Source organism: Bufo gargarizans, chromosome 1 (assembly GCF_014858855.1).
Source record: "Bufo gargarizans isolate SCDJY-AF-19 chromosome 1, ASM1485885v1, whole genome shotgun sequence".
Classification (NCBI taxonomy): Eukaryota; Metazoa; Chordata; class Amphibia; order Anura; family Bufonidae; genus Bufo; species Bufo gargarizans.
Window position 1 is genome coordinate 131582666 of NC_058080.1, and position 20084 is coordinate 131602749.

Consider the following 20084-nt stretch of genomic DNA (forward strand, 5'->3'; position numbering starts at 1 on the left):
GCATTGTTGTATTTGCAAATAAATTCCCTCGGGGGTCATAGGATGTTGGCAGACACAGCTGATTGCTTAGAAAAAAAAAATATATATATAAGGGTAAAGCATTTTTGCACGATAGTTTTATTTCAGGCCTGTCTGATGGCTCCTCTCCAGTCCCTCTCATTCCTCTCCTAAATTATCTTTTAAGCTGATTTATGACACAGTGAGAGATCTTGTAGCATATGTTACAGAGATTTCATATGTAATTGGCCCTAATCTGTGTATGGTTGGGACTGGAAGCAGAAAGATAAAATCAAGGTGCACTGATAGCTCAGGATCCCATGGATGAGGGGAGTGGTGGTCTACACAGAGGCTCACCTTGACCAGGCACAACTATGGAGCAGCAGCTGGCTTCAGGTGGTAGTCAAATAGGCACCTCTGTCCAGTGAATAGAAGGCAGGCAAAAAGGAAAACCGCTGTAGTGGTGGCACTTGCTAAGTAGGAGACTGGTAGGGTGATTGAAAGCTACATGTTCAGTAGCAGGATACTTTACTTGGCAATGTGTTTCATTACCGTAACGGTGACTTTGTCAGGCCATATACACAATTAACATGTAAGTGTTCATTTAAATATGAAATATCTATTGTTTCTTCACTACAAGTATTGTCTGACCCATTTGTGACTTGCCCCAGTATTGCAAGAGGTGGCAGCCTGGCGGCTCCTCTTCAGTTAAGACCAGTTCCCCTTAGCAATGGCCAAAAGTCAAACTGGTGAGTTGGCACAGTGGGTCTGCCTCCAATGTTTGTTACATTGTGATCAGTAATGAAATGTTACTGATCTGACCCAATCTGAATTTAAATCGGCAAATCAGCCAGGACAATATAACAGCACAGCAAAAAACTAACTAAGCAAGAGACCATGGGACTACAGATTCCAGAATACACCGAAAACACACTAGACCATAACAAGATACAATTGTGGAGCTACAGATCCCAGAATACAGAACAAAGTATAGAGTATCTGAAAGGGACTGCATCTAACAAACACTACATCCGACAAACAAAATGAAGACAAAAGTGGACATGGCTCAACCATCAGCTATTCCACCCTACTCAATCAACGTAGGTTAATGTGAAGCAACAGAGAAACCCCTGTTGCTTGTAATAGTACTGAGGTTTGAATATAGTAAAATGGGTTTCTCAGGACTTCGATATTGATGAACTGGTCTCAGGATAGATCATCAATATCACATCAGCTGGGGTCCAATACCCAGCCCTTCCGATCAGCTGTTTTAGGCAGTTTGAGCACCAGAAACTAGTGTACAGAGCTGGCGACAGACCTCCTTACTCCTTACTTACTGTGTAGCGTAGTGCCAGAGTAGTGGGGCTCAGCCCCAATTCAAGTGAATGGAGCATTCTGTCTCCACTCCATCCCACCACCAATCTGATATTGATATGTCCTCATTATCTACTGTAAGTTCTTTAAAACCCCTTTAACACTGCCCAGTGTAAGGACCCAGTGGTGACTGATCATTCTGCTACCCCTCCACCATTTATAAGATGAACCTTTACGAACTGGTAGTTTTAGGTTTAATTAATGTTCAACACCTTACAATCTTTTCACCCTCCAAATCTGTACTTAGTAGCAAGAAATCATGCTTTTTCTAACGTGCTGCTTTAACTGGACATAACTTTCCACGAAGCAGCGTTGCCCAAGCTTTGATATCTTAAGACTTGCGTAGCTTTCAAAGAGAAAAGCTGGAGCAGATGTTTTCTATAAAGTAACTTATTACTGCGCATAAAATGAGGACATCAAACAGAATTTCACGTGATATTATAAATTATAGGCGAGCGATTGTTCAATGTAATCTATACTTTAGCAGACTGTAAAGAAATGTTGTTTATACCGGTAGACCCCAACCTGAGGAATTCCTGCTCTGGCCGGTGACTTCCTTGTTTGTACAAACCTGACAGAGGAATATGCCAACACGGCTTTTGTACATAACAGCCGGACGTCTGAGTCTGCCAAAAATGTCAAGGTGTTGGTTTTATTTTCCTTTTTTTCCTTTTTTCTTGAGAGGAAGCAGGGGGAGATGAAGTCTTATTAATGGAGAGGAAGGGATGCTTGTGGTGCAGCACTTAAGAATAAAAGCGCTATTGACGATGCCAAAATTTAGTAATGTCTTATGTAATGTAATCCATTGCTTTGTAGCCTCATAGCAGACCCGACTAGACCACCCTATGTGCTCATCACCAACTCTTATTAACTGGTAGCTCATTCAGATTTAACCTTAACCTTCCCCCCATAGACTTGTTTCCCTAGAACTGACACACAAACCCAGGATTAGGTTTATCAAGGTAATGAAATCTCTCAGGAACAAAGAAGTCTTTGGCTCTGCCGAATGTATGCAGCAGTTATTAAGCTCAAGATTGGCTCCACTTTTATTCTTGCAGCTGGGAGACATTGATACAAGCTCCCAAAGTATAACATCTGGAGCACCTGTAATGGAGGACTACATGCAAAGCCTGGATCCAGTGTCCATTAATAGTAATATCGGTATTACTCCCATAATGTACTGTACAAGTGCAGCATAATGTAAAACAGTGCTTGTCTCATAAGCATTATATCAGTAAAGTAAAGAAACTTTTCTTAAAAACATAGGTTTGACTCTAAAGCTGTGTCCCTCTAGGGTTTACTATAGACGAGATCTGGTTTGTCGTGCGAGTGCATATTTCTCATTGGCTTTGTTTGGTATCGCACAAGAAACCCTTTCAAGTGAATGATGCTGCAAAACCAGACACAATGCATTGACAGGTTTGGTGCTCTATCATGAAAAATTTACTTTAAAAAAAAAAAAAAAATGATTCTAGGCAACCCCTTTTTTAAATGTAAGAAACATGATTACCGGTATATAATTAGCGGTTAAAGAAGTTTCGAGGACCCATGAGGTCCCACAATCCCACCGTTATTGCAAAGTACACACCTGTAGGAGAAAGTTTGTAATATACCATTATGAAGTTTCATAGATCGGCCTCCCAGAACCCTGTTGAAAATACAGCTTCTATCAACGTCGTGTCCTTTACTAGTATTCTGGTCTAAACTATAAATGAGACTTCAAGGAAAGGACCACAATTTCACTTCCTGGCGCATGTGCAGATGAGTTGAATTCGGGAATTAGTGCTTTTGCCAGGGAGAGAACTAGTTCCGTTCCCATCCAAAATGGAAGTAATTTCCAGTCCATAACACAGTATCACGATCGGCGTGACTATCACATACGTGACACAGAGGGAGGGAAAGAGGAAGGCCCTGCCCAAGTGAGAGGGAAGGTGGTGACCCCTGACTCACCTTGCGGCTGGCACCTGGCTGCCCTGACGTCCCTAGACGGGTTCCTCACCCGTACGCCGATCACGTGCCTAAAACCCTGGCTTTCCCTAAGATGAGCCCTAGATAGTGAACAGGGCGGTGGGAACACTAGTCCGCACCACTAGCTCTAAAGGAAAACACCAAGGGGAGGACAGACAATACAGACTAAACATATACTCCCAGGTGGGCGACAACAGGAGACAACAAAAAGCCCAACAGGGATCCGGAGGGTAGCACTCTGGAACAACAACCAGGATTCACAGCTCCAGTGGGTCAGTATAGAAGTCCAGGCAGGAAGCTCTATAACTGGCAACTAGAGAAGTGTGAGAGGAGAATATAAGGAGGTTGGGAGTGGCAGACAAGAAACAGCTGAGGAGGAGAAGCTACGGATCCCTGAGTGAGACAAAAAGGATTGCAAGGCAAACACAGAAAACAATCACTAAGAAACAACGTGATCTTTAGACATAGAGCGCGCAGCCACCCGCTGCGACTTCCTGACCCCGGGTATAACGGAGTCAGACGTGGCTCTTGACACCCTCGTGACACACAGGCTGGAAACTCTAAAGGATATGACATTGACAGAAGGTGTTTTTTTTAGAAGAGGAGCCTCATGTGACCGGGTTCCCAGAAGGCTGATCCACTCAACTTTGGAACGGTAAGTATATTGCAAACTTTCTCCTACAAGTGTCTTCTATGTAATTAAGGGGGCTTTGCTGCAGGGCCCGCTGGTTTCCAGAAAACTCCTTTAAGTTTAACATTGCCAGAGTAGTTGGTCCCATTTTCTGATAGCGTGACTCAGACTCTGTTAGCAATTTTTTTATATGAACTTTTTTCTTTCTCACTTCAGTTCAGTAAAGTTCTTTTAGTAAAGCATCTTTCTGACTGGCATAGTGAATTTTCCTAACATGTGAAAATTGTGATCCATTTTTATTAAAAAACACAACTTCTATGGAATCCCCTCGTTTATAATTCCCTCCACATTTCTGTGAAATTTTCACTTCTATACTTGATATTTATGAACTATCTGAAAATGCTTGATTTTATCCAACTTTTATCTATTTGTACATGTGATCATTATGGGGCCAGGAGCAGGACCCGCACCAGTCAGTAGAATAAGTAGTTCCCTGGTGCTAAACTTTACCAACAGTTGAAAATGAAAGATGTTCAACTGATCTACCCTTTTTTAGAAACATACAGATCTCTACACGCCTGGCTTTTTAACCCCTAGTAAACAGCTTTTAGTTGCTTATAATGGCTGTGTGCAGGGGGTTGCACCCTTTCAAGTAAATGGGTGAACATAAAATATGTGGCTGTGTATGGTCTGCCAAAGTAAGAACCGGTCATCAGTGATGGCCAGTTTGCAGTGTTCGCCGACGAACACATGTGATCTGCCATCTTTATTCCCAAGCCTGGCGATGCAGAGGTAAGTCCTTACCTGTGCCTGCGCTGCGAGACGCTCTGAAACACATGCGGTCACCGGGAGCAGGCAGTTCCAAGAACAGCCTTCATCGGGCTGTTCTCGGAACTGCCTGCTCCCGGTGACCGCATGTGTTTCAGAGCGTCTCGCGGCGCAGGCACAGGTAAGGACTTACCTCTGCACCTCCAGGCTTGGGAATAAAGATGGCAGATCACATGTGTTCGTCGGCGAACACTGCGAACTGGCCATCACTGCCGGTCCATTGTAGTGGCCTCTGCTGCTGCTCACAGAGGGTGTCCTGTACATATGGGTCATAGAGTGTATGTGAAAAAGAACCCCTCTAAGGCTGGGTGCACACCAGTGCTTCAGTTTCCATTGTATATTATAGAAATCGTCTATCTCTAAGAATATAATAGCTTCTAACCCTGATAAATGGCATCCATGCCTTATTCTCCACTAGCAAAGAAATGGGACTATTGTAAAATACAAGGGACACAGTCCATTACCGGTTTATATTAGATGAGTGTGAAGGCTATGTACACCTTTGGGGGAAATTTTGTATTATTAGTGCTTTGTACTCCTTGTGAGCTACAAATCTTTTTTTTCAATTGGTTTTTATAGAAAAAAATGTGGAGCTCTTTTAGCAGGATCTAAATTGTCTCTCTGCTCTGTCAGTCAGGGAGCTGATGGGCTCCTTATCTCTGCTTTCAGACCTTATAAACACTCATCAAAGCTCAGTCCTTATATTACAGATAAGATTGTGGCTTAAATAATTGTTTATGACCTCTTAGTGATTTAGAGATAAGGTAGAATGCACACAGCTAGAAAAACTGTTAACCCTTTGTGACAGAACCGCTCAACAGAAAAAAAGATTTTTAGCCCCAAATAAAGTAAAATGTAATCATTAAAAAAAAATTGTCCCCAAAGGTGTACATAGATATCCTCAGAATTGTGCATTTTTCAAATGTAGATTCAGTTTTTGAATAGCTTTTCTAAATGCAATAGTATTCTATGGACATCTTCTCTATGACCTCATGCACACAACCTTATCTGTTTTGCAGTCCACAAATTACCAATCAACAAAATATAGGATGTGGTTTGTTTTCTGTCCACATTTCGTTTTCCGGAACAGACATACAGATAAGGAAAGCACATGGATGATCTGTGTGCTTTCTGCATCCGTATGTGCGTTCCACAGAGGGTTAGAACATGTCCTATACTTGCCTGCAGAGTGAGGACCGCGGACCCATTGATGATGCAAAAAATGCAAATGCAACACGGACTGCATCCGTGACTTATGGACTACAAAGCATGGTTGTGTGCATGGGGCCGCCCAATTATTACACACACAGCTCTGTATTCCACTCCATGCTTCTAATAATATGATGGAATAGTAAAAAAAAAAGTTCCTTTAGGGATAGTTTTCTGTTTTTCTGCTGTCACGTGTCCCTGTTAGAAGAATAATGTGGAAGGAAATCTGAAGCTCAAGTACACTTGTGTTAATATGCTCTCAAGCAGCTCCCTCATGTTTTCTCAAAGGTTCACAGAAAGTGACCCTACACTTACAGAAGTGCACTCTCTAAAGTACAGTCTTCTACACCAAATTCTGGGATAGAGGTGAAGGAATTGTCCTGTCTGATTCATTGATTTGCCACTTCATAGACAATAGGGTAATCCACCTGGTTGTTATTTTTTTTACCCATTTGCCAAAATAAAAATCCCTATACTTGGTAAATAAAAACAAACTCTAGTCTGAAACCTCTAGCCTGCTCTACCCTATTAGATCATGAAGACATGTAGACCTGTGGAGCAGCTGGAGGTATTGTAGATGACTTACACATGGGAGTAGATATAGGTGTTGCAAATGGAGCTGTCACCCTGTGGCCCAGGTGCCTAAGAGGGTCTAAGCATTTTCTCCCATGTATCAAGACACCGTGACACATGGTAGGTGGGGGACCTCTTACTGATTTTGCATTGTGGCCTAGAGCTTAAAGGAGTTTTTAAATATTTTTTAATTTTATTTTGCTAATGTGCTGAGATCCATGTAATATAATGTTAAAAAACTTCCCATCCTGCACTCGCTTATCCAGCTCTGCCATCTATTCTCTTCCTTGGGATGCAGGCATGACACATTGTTCGGCTACAACAGTGACTGTTTAGTGCTACATCCAATCGCTGTCCTCAGCAGTCTTGCTCCGTACACCTCTGAGGCAAGGGATTGGTTGCAGTGGTATATGGGACATTGGCACTGTAGCCAAATTACACGTCACTAACTGGAGCCCAGGGAAGGTGAAGGCGCTATGGCACCAGATCGGACCAAGCGCAGGAAGGTAAGCTTTTAAATAAGTTTAAATGGCTCCTAACATTTCAGTAAAAAAAATATATAAAATTTTTTACAACTCCTTTAATTTTCCACCTTTGCGCTTTCCTCCTTTATCAGTACTCGATACACTTTCAGAATGAGAAACTCTTTAGGCTGTATTACACTGGCCATCACTAACGAACATTCACAGGAACACTTGTTAGTGGTGATCTGGCAGTATAATACTGCCACTGATTACCCGATAGACGAGCTCATTCATTGGGTAATTGGTTTCTTTCAACAGGTTTAAAAATCATCGTTTGTAGGTGGCAGATCATGCTGTGTAATCACTACCTGCTGACGGCAAACAATGATTCAGTATGGGGACGAGCGATGGTATAGCGATTGCTCATCCCCACACAGTGGAGGAGATATCTGCATGTAATAGCAGCGGTCGGTCGTCTCCGCTAACGAGTAGGCATAAGCCAGGAAGGAATGCTTCCCTCCCGACAATGACCTGCAGGATCGTTTAATCCAGGGATGCCCAACCTGCAGCCCTCCAGCTGTTGCAAAACTACAACTCCCAGCTGCCTGGGCAGCCTATAGCTATTAGGGCATGCTGTGAGTTGTAGTTCTGCATCTAATCTAATACAACCTTTAGGGTATGTTCACAGGATTTTTGGCGTATTTTGGGGTTGTAAACAGCATAAACTGCTGCACTGTAAGTCCTCATGAATGGAGTTAAACCGCTAGCAGGCTCCCATTGCGGCTTTGCGAGAGGTCTGCGCTGTAATCGGGGGCAGTCTTGAAAACCATGTGGAAAAAAGTCCTTGGACTTGAACTGGGGTGTGGCCCCCCATTGAAAACAATGGGAGGAGGTTTTAGTGAAGATTTGGCTTGGTTTTCAGCACTGTACCCAAAATCAGCTGTCTGAACATACCCTTAGATATTCCCTTTGCCGTGTTTGTATTAAAGTGCAGGACTCTACTAGAAGTGTGTCTCGTTTGAAGTCATCGTAAGTGCCCCTCTTTGGCCATGGAAAAGTCTGAGAGATAAAACATTTCTGACATTTCCTTGGAAAGAGCACAGTGGATTGCCATTGTTAAGATTTGAGGTTTTAGTCTTATTTCAGGGCTCAGTCAGAGGAAGGGATTACAGTAGAGACATGTTAACCTTGGAATGACTTCAGAGATAGTAACAAGGCTGCGGAGATAAAATGTTACAGTAAAGCTGGCAGCATTTAAAATGAAGTATTTTCTGTTCCTGTATTTCTTTATTCTGCCTCCTAAACATACAGTGATCACAGGGATTTGAGGGAAATCTTCTTAATACCTAGCACACTAATGGATGTATCTCAGCACCTTCTTCTGGGGAGGTTTCCATTTTAGCTATTATTAGCCGCCGCACATTATTATTCGTCTTGTGCTTATGGAGGGAAGCAGCTGTTGTCTTCCTTCCCAGTAGTACAGATTAGGTTACAGGTTCCTAGATGTTAGAGGAGATACTAGCAAAACGGCTTCTGTGCCTGACCTCAAATCTACAGTGTTAGGAGAACATGAGGCTTGGTTCTCATCAGCTTTGGGTTCTGAAGCCACAGTTCTGTGCTGGATCTATTGCCATATACACTGACGGTGTCTAGCAAACTAAATAGACTTAGAATGAGCTCCATTGTTTTGATGGGGGGGGGGGGGGGGGAACAGCGGTACATGCAGTTATATTTTTGGTCATGATGGAACCTGCGATGGAGCTCCGAATGGAGCTTTCAGTGCAGATGTGAACACCTCCTAACCTGTAGTGCCCATAGCATAGCACAGATGTTATTCAGAAGGAATGGGAACTTGTACTGGTGATAGACCCTACAGTGAAATGTCCCAGTGTACCGATGTCCAGGGGACCACCTTTGCCCTCCTAATGGCTGCTGGACAGGTACATAACGATCTGACACTCTTGGTGTTAACGCTGCGAATATCAGGTACTTATGTACCTGGCAGGTGGCTGCAGGTGGCTGCAGGTGCCCTTCTAAATTAAATTGTATGGCTGTCCTCAGAATGGTGATACAATTGAATACTTCAGCAGGGCAAGGGAGCTCTTTGCTTCTACCTTGATGTTGACCCTCATAGGCCAAAGGCCACTATGTGAGGCAGTGTACAAAGCTGGAAGAGGCCCATGGCCTTCACCGAAGATGGAGGCTTGGAACAGGACTTAGGAATTTTATGTTTTTTCTTTCCTTGGCCACTTGTAGAGCATACTACTAGGGGCAATATAGGGGTCCTCTGGATAGGTCATCATTATCTGATCGGTGGAGGTCTGACACCTGGGACCACCACTGATCAGCTGTTTGAGAAGGCACCAGCTCTCCTGTAAGCGCTGTGGCCTTCTCTGTACTTACCTAGGACAGCTCCGTACATTGTATACCTGTCCTTGGTATCGCGCTCAGCACCATTTACCTCAGTGGGTCTGAGCTGCGCCTAGGTCACGTGACCGATGAACGTCTTGTCAATCAGCCTAGGGAAAGCAGAGAGAAGGCTGCGGCACTACTGTGAGTGCTGCTGCCTTCTTGACACCCCATCAGACTGGTGTCACCCGGTGCGGCCCGCACCCCCCGCACCCCCCTCGCAACGCCACTGCCTATGTCATATCTTTATTAGAAACAACTGGAGGAGGACATAACATTGCAGAACCTTTAGATTTTTTCCAAGTTCCCAGTCTGCTCCTGCTTGGAGTATATGCCTTCTAGTGTAAAGCATGTGATCTGGTACATTTATGTAGGCCCATCATGGGGGAACCTGTATTTTTTAAAAACCCTCTGCAATATTCTGATCCTTTATTAAAGAGGTTATCCAATCCCTATAAGGACCCCTAGAATGCCGAGCCCCTTCCTATAGAGCACACTTACCTGCGTCCCTCCCGATCCCTACACGGCTGCAGCTGCATCTCCCCGTCGCGCAGATCAAAACATCTGGTGACGGGGGGGGGGGGCTTGAAGCAAATAGCAGGCTGCAACAGTGACCAGCCTCCCTAGTCACCTGGGGAAATGCAACGGCAGCTGTGCAGGGATCCAGAGGGATGCAGGTACCAGGGAGCAGGTAAGTATGCTGTAGAGGAGGGGCCTGGGCATTCTGGGGGTCATTATAGGGATTGGATAACCCCTTTAAGCACTAAATGGAATTGGTAAGTCAGTAAAATTGTATTTGGGAGTTGCTCGTTGTTGCTGTGTCCCATTCTTCTCTCAAAAAGTTGATTGAGTTTTATGTCTGAGTCGCTCCTTCAGCCACCAGCTATAACTATCAACTCTCCCCTAAATGTGCATGGTTGACCAAGCGTATATCTTTTCTTATGTGTAATTCTGGTAACAGCTTAAAGGGGTTGTCTGACATAAAAACTTCCCCGATGGAGGAATAAATGAATATATACTCATATTACTTATTTCACCACGCCACTCCTGGTGTTGCCCCTCCAATCTTGTCCTCCATGGTTTGTTTGTTAGGCCACAGAAAATACGCGCCTATATACTCCATGTGATCGCTGCAGCCAATCACTGGCCTCAGTGGTCATGTGCCATACACTGCTAAGGATATTGATTTGCTGCAGTGGTATCCAGCGTATATGGGCATGTCACTGCAGCATCCAAGAAGATTACATCATGGCTAAAGGGATAGTGAGGATCGATAGCCAGCATTGGAATTGGCAGTAGGTAAAAGAGATCAGTAAATGTTGTAACCATTCCTCCCTGGGCACAACTTTTTTTTATCGCTATGAACACCACTTTAATTTCTGTGGGAACAAAGGATCCAGCATGCTGAAATCCAACATGACCCACCCTGCTTTGCCCAGACTCCAAAGACTGGCCAACATGTCCCTGATATGTTTGGTCACCTTGGTAACGTGGACCAGTGAGATGCAGCACACACACATCCTGTAGCTGCCATTGGTTCCATAGGTCTACCAGTATAAAAGAAACCCTATATTTGGTTCTGAACGTCAAGCGGATAAATTAAAGTGCCAGGGAACCATTAGAAAATGTGTAACCTTGCCCTCAAAAAATGTATCATCTTTAGTACTGGTCACCAGAGGAAATTTTTCTGAGGGCCCACCCTCTTTGTATTCAATACCTTAAGGGCCCTGTTTTATTAGGGGTCCATTGTTAGAGCTTGAGCCCACCGGAGGACCCTCTGATGCTCTTGTGGGCCAGTCCAACCCTGCATTCGTATTATGGATGTTTTATTTTTCATGATGCATGTGTTCATGTTACTATGACCCTTCACGTAGATGTTGTTTTTACAAAATATCTGTAGTAATAATCTTTTGGATTTGCATAGAAGTATTTGGCATTTTATACGTGGAAGAGAACCAAAGTGCATTTATTTGTTGGATGTGTAATCTTAAAAAAACACCTGACCCCATAAACAGCAAAACACATAACCAAGACTATTCAGTGAGGATCTTTTTCTTTTGTGCCTGGTACAAAGATATTAAGAGAATAAAGGAGTGTGGATTGTAGAAGAAAGCCCTTTGTCCCCTTCTACAGATCCGTCATGCAGATGTGTAAGCCAGGAATTTATTGTTTGGAAGAAACAGAGATAACATTTTCGACTGATGTGTCCTCAGAGCGCTGTGTAATGAGATTTAAATTACATAGTAAGACCACCCAGCTCCTCCAGTTATTGAAAGCTGCTGAGATGCATTGTTTTTATTTTGCTGGTTGCCAGAACAGTTAATTCTGTGTGCAGCAGGACAGCGCAGTCACTTGATACCTGTTGATCGTTCAACATGAATATACTTGAGGACTTTGCATGGGGAAAGGATGCTATAAGGCCCCTGCTGTCATTATAGATACATGTATTAGGACTTGCATTATACCCAAATATAAATGGTTGATTTTACGTCAACCGAGAGCGACCTAAAAATTGAAGATTTATTAAAGAAGTATTCCAGCCTGAAGAATTTATATACTAATCGGTTGCGGGTCAAACCGTAATATACCATATTCCGATCTGTGCTACGCTGTCCTCCACTTAAATTTATTATCAAGTTTTCAAGGCCGTGTGGGAATTGTATTTCTCAGACTCAGCACTGCGTCTCTGATTTATGATACGGAAGTTTCCAATCTCGCCACAAGACAGTTGAACTCTAGTCACAGCATTACAGTGCATTCAAAAAGTCTTCAGACCCGTTCACTTTTTTCGCATTTTATTTTGCAACCAGTTTCCCTGTCATATTTACAAAAAAAAAACACTCGACAGCATGATGGTATTGGGCAGTGCATGGATTCCTCCAAACATGACACTTAAGGCTAAACTGTTAAATATTGGCTTCATTAGACCAGATAATCTTGTTTCTCACTCTCTCACATTTTTGTAAATTGAGGAGGAGATACTTCTTTCTGGCCACTCTGCCATAAAGTCCAGATTGGTAGTGTGCTGCAGTGATGGTTGACTTTCTGGAAGTTTCTCCCATTTGCACACTGGGTCTTTGGAGCTTAGCCAGTGTGACCATTTGGGTTCTTGGTCATCTCTCTTACGAGGCCCTCCCCCCCCCCCCCCCCCCCGATTACTTAGCCTGGAGGGGTGACCAGTTCTAGGAAGAGTCCTGGTTGTTCTAAACTTCTGCCATTTAAGAATTATGGAGGCCACTAGGCTCTTGGGAACTTTCAGTTCAAGATAATTTTTTGGATCCTTCCTTCTCTACATCTATGTTTTCACACAATCATGTATCTGGGCTCTACAAACAGTTCTTTCTTCCTCATGGCTGTTTTTGCTCTGATATACATTGTCAGCTGTGAGATCTTATATAGAACGGGCTGTGTATTTCCAAATCATGTCCAGTCAACTGAATTTACCACATGTGAACTCAAATCTAAAAGAAATGGGAGGTCCCAGAGCTCCCATGAGCTTCAAGTGTCATGGCAAAGGGTCTGAAAAATACTTGTGTCCCTATGAAATTTTAGTTTTTTCCTTTTCAATAAATTTGCAAAATGTTCAAAATTCTGTTGTCACTTTCTCATTATGGGGTATCGAGTACAGAATGATGGCGGAAAACTGGATTTTTTATTTTGGCACAAGACTGCAACATAATAAAATGTGAAAAAAGTGAAAGGGTCTGAAGACTTTCCGAATGCACTATATATTTCTGTAGTGCATTCCTGCCTTTTGTTGATGGCCCCTTAATGCCGCCTAATCGCAGACAGTGACAAATGCTCTAGTCATATGGGATGTTATCTTTGTATAAATGCTGGGTTTCAGGAGATGTTCTGTAAAGATGGCGGCAGCCTGTACTTGCTGGTGGGGTGCAAATTGAGTCTCCATTGTTTGTACAACCAGTGTGCATTGTGTGAGTGTTGAGCGGGGAGCTATGAGAGGTAATCTCTAGGAAGGGGACAGTGTAAGTCTATCGGCTCAGCAAGAATAAAGCTCTAAAGATGAGCTCAGGAAATGGTGCCAACTAGGCAGCTGTAACCTCATCTCCAGGTCTATTGGGTATCAGCTTGGCTGGAATGCATTAGTACGGTTTCACTACTGTATGTGTAGCATGAACCGTGTGTGTATCGTCTGTGAAGGTTCTCATTTATCCAGGTCATGGTATATCTGTAAAGAATAAATCAAGGCAACTGGACGTACTGTAGATTTTCTTGAAAACGTTTCACTCGTTCTTCCAACGAGCTTTCTCAATTCTGACTCAGAATTGAGAAAGCTCGTTGGAAGAACGAGTGAAACGTTTTCAAGAAAATCTACAGTACGTCCAGTTGCCTTGATTTATTCTTTACAGATACGTGTGTGTATCGGTTCCTTCATAAAATACTGTAGATAAACTAATGTATGAACCACGAGTGGTGACATCACTCCTGGGCCGCTTTCTTAAAAATTTCCCCAATAGCAACGCTACCTAATTACATAAATCAAGGACTTTGAACAGGGGTTATACAGGATTAGAAAAACATGGTTTCTTTCTTCCAAAAACAGTGCTACACCTGTCCACAGGTTATATGTGGCATTACAGTTCAGCCCCATTCACTTCACCGGAGCCGAGCTGCAATGCCAGACACAACCTGTATACACGTGTGGAGTTGGTTTTAGAAGAAAGCAACCCTAATTTCTAGTCACGTAGACTGTGAATGCTGGGTAGACATGATGATACCCATGACTGCAATGACCATCTTCATGCTTTGTAGGTGGGGCTGGAAAGTGTTGTATTCATACTGTTATTAAGAATGTTTATACTTCACCACACATGTTCAGATCAGTATGTAATATATTACCACCTGGTATGCTACACTATTGAGTTTAGCATTGGGTCCGCAAAAATGGACATCACACAGACGTCATCCGTATTTTGAGGATCCACATTTTGCGGACCACAAAATACATATGGTTGTGTGAATGCCCTCTTACAAGCATCATCATTTCAGGAAGAAAACTTGGGATCTATAGGGACATATCTGGCATGACTTTATTGCCTTTGGACGGAGACACTTGGTATGCAGATACCGTGCCAAGATCCACACTCCTAGATATTTTATTTGTATGAAGTTTACCTTGGTTGTCTGGACACCACACTTAAAGGGAACCTGTCATCAACCTTATGCTGACCTCACTGAGGGCAGTATAAAGTAGTGACAGAAATGCTGATGTCAGCGGTGTGTCACCATGAGCTAAACGCAAGTGGTTGCCGAGAACCAGCATCATAATCATTGCAGCACAGGGCTTGAAAAGAGTCAAATCTACCAGAGAAGAGTCCTGGTTATTATAATCTCCTGCACCCCCCGCCCATCTGCTGATGATTGGCAGTTCTCTCCTAGAGAGAAAGGGAGAAAACTAGGTATTAGACTGTCAGTCATCAGCAGGTGGGCAGGAGAGCAGGAATTCATGAATAACCATGACTCTTCTCAGGTGGCCGTGACTCTTTTCCAGGCCCAGTCTGCAATGATTGTGATGTTGGTTCTCAGCAACCACTTACTTTTAACTTATAAATGACAGACCGCTGAAATCTGCTCATCTGTCTCTACTTTATTCTGCCGTTAGTATGGACAGCATAAAGTTGATGACAGGTTCCCTTTAAAGGTTTCTGTACGGGCAGCTTTATCAGGGTTCGTCTGTGTATGGGTGACTCCCGCCTAGCCAAAGTGATATACAGTTACATTATCTATATGTACAGTACATACAATGTATGTGCTAGAGCTGTATTATTTCACCAGCATATTCCACGGAAAAATAAATTGTCTGAGAAACTCCTGGGAAACAATTCAGCTTGATTGCGTGTTATCTACTTTGTGCTGTAGAGTAGTAAAAGAAAGTCTACAGGAAATAGTCATTTGTGAGTTGATTCAGATTAGAGGGTTTTGCCATCTGGGAAATTTATGGCATATCAATAGGATATGTCATAACTGTCAGATAGGGGTAGGTCACACCTCTGGGACTCTTCTATCTAAAGAATACAGCTTCGAAGTGAATGGAGAGCAAGCCGTGTGTACACAGTGTTCTCTTCATTCACTGCTATGGTACTTCTCAAAGTAGCTGAGCGGGCGCACTCAGAGAGCAAGAGGTGCAAGTGCTACCGCCCCTCCATTAAGCACTATGGGGCTTCGCTGCTGGATGGAGCGGTGAACGAAGAGTGATCATGCTTGCTCAGCTGGCTCTCTGTTCACTCCGTCCTGGAGATGGGGTCAGTATATCCTATTATTATGCCATAAATGTCCCAGAAGAGATATTTATGAAGTCTAAGCATTACCTGCACTACAATTGTGGTTGATCTCCTTTTTTCTCAAACTTATTGTCCGAAGAGTTAAAAAAAGTAAATCCGAAGTCAGAGCAGCAGGCAGAAAGGTTTCAGGAACTAGTTGTTGAATATTAGAATATCAGAACTTGAACCCTGGTCTCCCTGCTCCCCATAGAGCGAACATATGTTTCCCAGAAGTCTGACCCCACCGATCTAATATTTATTTCCTAACATTATATATTGGGAATACCCTACAGTTCCTTACACAGACTTGTAATTAGGTCTCTTGCACACGACTGTATGCCCTCCGAGATATACGGTCCATGAACGGTCCATATGTCCCAGGGCGGCATTGATCCTGCGCACGAGAGCACACAGCATCATAGATTACAATGATGCTGTGCATCACAGGCCGCCCGCGGGGCTATTGTCCCGCACTCATATGATCTTATGAGTGCGGGACAATAGCCCCACGGGCGGCCCGACGTGCACAGCATCATTGTAATCTATAATGCTGTGTACTACCGTGCGCAGGATCAATGTCGCTCCGGGACGTATAGCCCGCTCATTGACCGTATATCTTGGAGGGCATACGGTCGTGTTCAAGAGGCCTTGTTCAGTGGAGACATACAAAATATCTTATTGTCGGTGTCAATGTGACAGCAGGGGGATTATAAGATCTGGTCTGACATCTGCATTTTTAGGGTTTAATACGTTGAAAGAGTGGCCAGTTATTGGGAATTAATGTTTTGTACCTGATCACTACCCTTGTATTAGCCCATGTAAATGGACCCTTATGAGGCCTCATGCACACGGCCATAAGTGTTTTGCAATCCGCAGATCGCGTATCTGCAAAACACAGATCCCGGTGGTGAGCATGCCGCCTTTTTTCCCTGTCTAGAGAAAAGTCCTAAAAACAGACAAGAATAGGACATGCTCTATATATTTGCGGGCCCGTGGAACGGTCTTATGGATGCAGACAGCACGTGGGTGTTCTGTTCACATGTTTTGCAGCCCCCTTGAGATGAATGGGTCTGAATCCGCAAAAAATTATGATTGGATTTGGAGCGAAACTACGGCTGTGTTCATGAGATTTCTGATAATCGAATCTTCACAATCTGAACCAAAAGATAAAAGTAGTGGATGATTAAAATACAAAGAATATTATCTACTACATTTGATAATGCAGTCCTATATAATACCACAAATGCCATAGTGTGATGAATAGCAAAATAGAAAACTCAATAGCAGGCAGAGAAAAAGAAAGGAGAGCAATAATGGGCAGCACCATTGTGAATACGGAATGCCCCTTCATGTATGGGCCACTCACCTTAAAGGGGTTGTCTCACTTCAACAAATGGCATTTATTTTGTAGAGGAAGTTAATACAAGGCACTTACTAATGTATTGTGATTGTCCATATTGCTTCCTTTGCTGGCTGGATTCATTTTTCCATCACATTGTACACTGCTTGTTTCCATGGTTGTGACCACCCTACAATCCATCAGTGGTGGTCATGCTTGAACAATATAGGAAAAAGCCTCTCTCGTGGCCAGGACCATGGGAGCACAGATAGGCTAGTGCTTTTCACTACAGTGTGCAAGCACGGCCACCTCTGATGGATCGGAGGGTGGTGGTAACCATGGAAACGACCAGTGTTTATTGTGATGGAAAAATGATTCTAGCCAGCAAAGGAAACAATATGGATAATAACAATGCATATGGATAATACAAACACAAGTGGCTTGTAATAACTTCCTCGACATAATAAATGCTATTTGCTGAAGGGCGACAACCCCTTTAAGCTGTTGCGCTGTCGTCCCGATCCCTTCGTCAGGTACAATACACCACCTGAACATCTAAGCCATTTGAATATAACTACCTCATTGCTAGTGTATATCTGATATATTCTTATGTCTTAATGGTGTATATTTTTATATACGCTTGTATTTCAATGTATGTTATTTAAGACTTCATGTAAAATCCTTAATAAAAATAATTTTACAACAATACACCACCTGTATCGTACCTGACAAAGGGTTCCATACGATCTCGACACCCTTTGTTTTAAACACTAATAAAGTGCCATTGATCTACGAGCCGCTAACAGCCCTGTGCTGTGCCCTTTACACTCAGCGCTACATCCATAGTGATCACCATGTGGAATCCGTTAATTCATCTTGATCTAGGCATAATTCTGATATCTCCCATACAGAAGTGATGCATATAAACTAAAAAGCCTCATTTTATCAGCACCTCCTAAATCTGTTGGCTGAAATTTAAACATTGCAACCAGTTGGCAGGAGCACAAAGGCCTTGTAAACATGTCAGCTATTAACATGAATGCAGATTCTTTTAACTGCATTTTTAAGTCTTGTTTCTGTCTATCTGTCAAATTAAGCCAAATTAGCTTTCATTTAAAGCCAATAAACTGTGGTAATTAGCCAAAACTAGTAATCTTATTATTAGTAGGAGCCAACTTTTTGCTTTGTAAGCCGGAATGTTAAACCTGTTATTGTTTGACTGCGCGCTTCTGATGCGGGGGTCTAGAGGGGTCTATGCCGTCTACTACAATTCCGATTTATTTTCCTGCATTTCCCTCTGAATTCTTAGGCCTCCTGCACACGACCGTAGGTGTCCCGTTGCCGTATTGTGGACCACATTTGCGGATCCGCAATACACTGGTACCGTTCCGTGTGCCATCTGCATCACTGATGCAGACCCATTCACTTCAATGGGTCCGCAAACCCATTCACTTCAAAGGGTCCGCAAATGGTGCAGAACGGAACCCTACGGAAGCACTATAGAGTGCTTTTGTGGGGTTTCGTCCCGTACTTCCGTTCCGCAGAAAGATAGAGCATGTCCTATCTTTTTGCGGAACGGGCGGATCGCAGACCTATTAAAGTAAATGGGTCCGCGACCCGCTGCGACTGCCCCACGGGGGGTGTTCGTGCATTTAGGCCCGCATTTTACGGCCCGCAGCACGGCCATTGGGCCTAAGGCCTCCTGCACACAAACGTGTGCTACCCATTGCCGTATTGCGGACCCACAATACACGGGCGCTGTTCCGAGGAGATTCCACATCATGGATGCGGACCCATTCACTTCAATGGGTCCACAAATCCGGAGATGCGGAACAGAAGCACAGAACTAAACCCTACGGAAGTACTACAGAGTGCTTCCGTGGGGTTTCGTCCCGTACTTCCGTTCCGCAAAAAGATAAAACATGTCCTATCTTTTTGCGGAACGGGCGGATCACTGACCCATTAAAGTGAATGGGTCCGCGATCCGCTGAGGCTGCCCTACGGTCGGTGTTGTGCATTGCAGTCCGCAATTTGCTACGGGGCGCACAAGTTCGTGTGCAGGAGGCCTAAGGCTGTAATGTGACTTTTGGTTACCACCTTTTACACACTACTAGTCAATCTGTCTCTCACTTCTTAGTGAAGGGGCACTGAAATGAACTTGGTTATTCAGAGGAACATTAGACAATCCCAGGAGAAGTAATATTCATTTTTGATCAAAGGACCTTGAGATTGTCCAAATAGCCACACCATTAATAGAGGCTTGCTGGGTGCTAGATAGTCTGATGATATACCACATGTTGAGTGTGCAAAGTTTTCCATTATTCTGACCTGAGATACCAATGAGCAATAAAACACAAAATCGGAATGTGGCTGTACAACACAAATAGAACGCAAAAATGAATAGCTTCTAGATGGGACAAGCCCAGACACTCAGCATATACACAGATATAATACAAAAATGTACAATCAAAAATGTATATTTATTAAAATTGTTAAAACAAATAAATAGATGCATAATATGGCATGTACACACAAAACCACATGGAGAGTGCACAAAATGCGTCGGGACATCAAGTTATAGCATTGCAAGGAATGGAAAAGGTGGGATGGAAAAACAAGTATAAGTAAATGCAAAATCAAACCATGTGGCTTCCCCACCTAGATAAAAAAAAAAACATGATTCACAACATATACACAATACAGACCCGGCTAGTGGCACCTCCTAGAGACCCCGACACATGTTTTGCGTCAGGTTCCTCAGGTGGAGTAGAGGCATAAGGCAGAGAATACTGGGTGTGTGTATGTATATATAATATATATATTATATATTATATATTTTGGGGATTTGCTCTGGTAGGCAGGTTATCGGACGCAGTGTAGAGGCAACAACAAAGTCTTTAAATTAAACAGTCCAGTGCTTATTCACACATTAGGTAAATGACAAAACAAAAAGTCGTTTTCAAGGAAAACAGTCGCCTTGTGATTCTGGTGTTCGTTCACACCATGCGGTA

The 20084-nt window shown here is 43.3% G+C and overlaps 1 protein-coding gene across 1 annotated transcript in view; it reads left to right on the forward strand.

Annotated features, from left to right (window-relative positions):
- Window positions 1-20084, forward strand: part of LIMCH1 (LIM and calponin homology domains 1) — a 323950-nt gene that overhangs the window by 135666 nt on the left and 168200 nt on the right. The window lies entirely within an intron of this gene.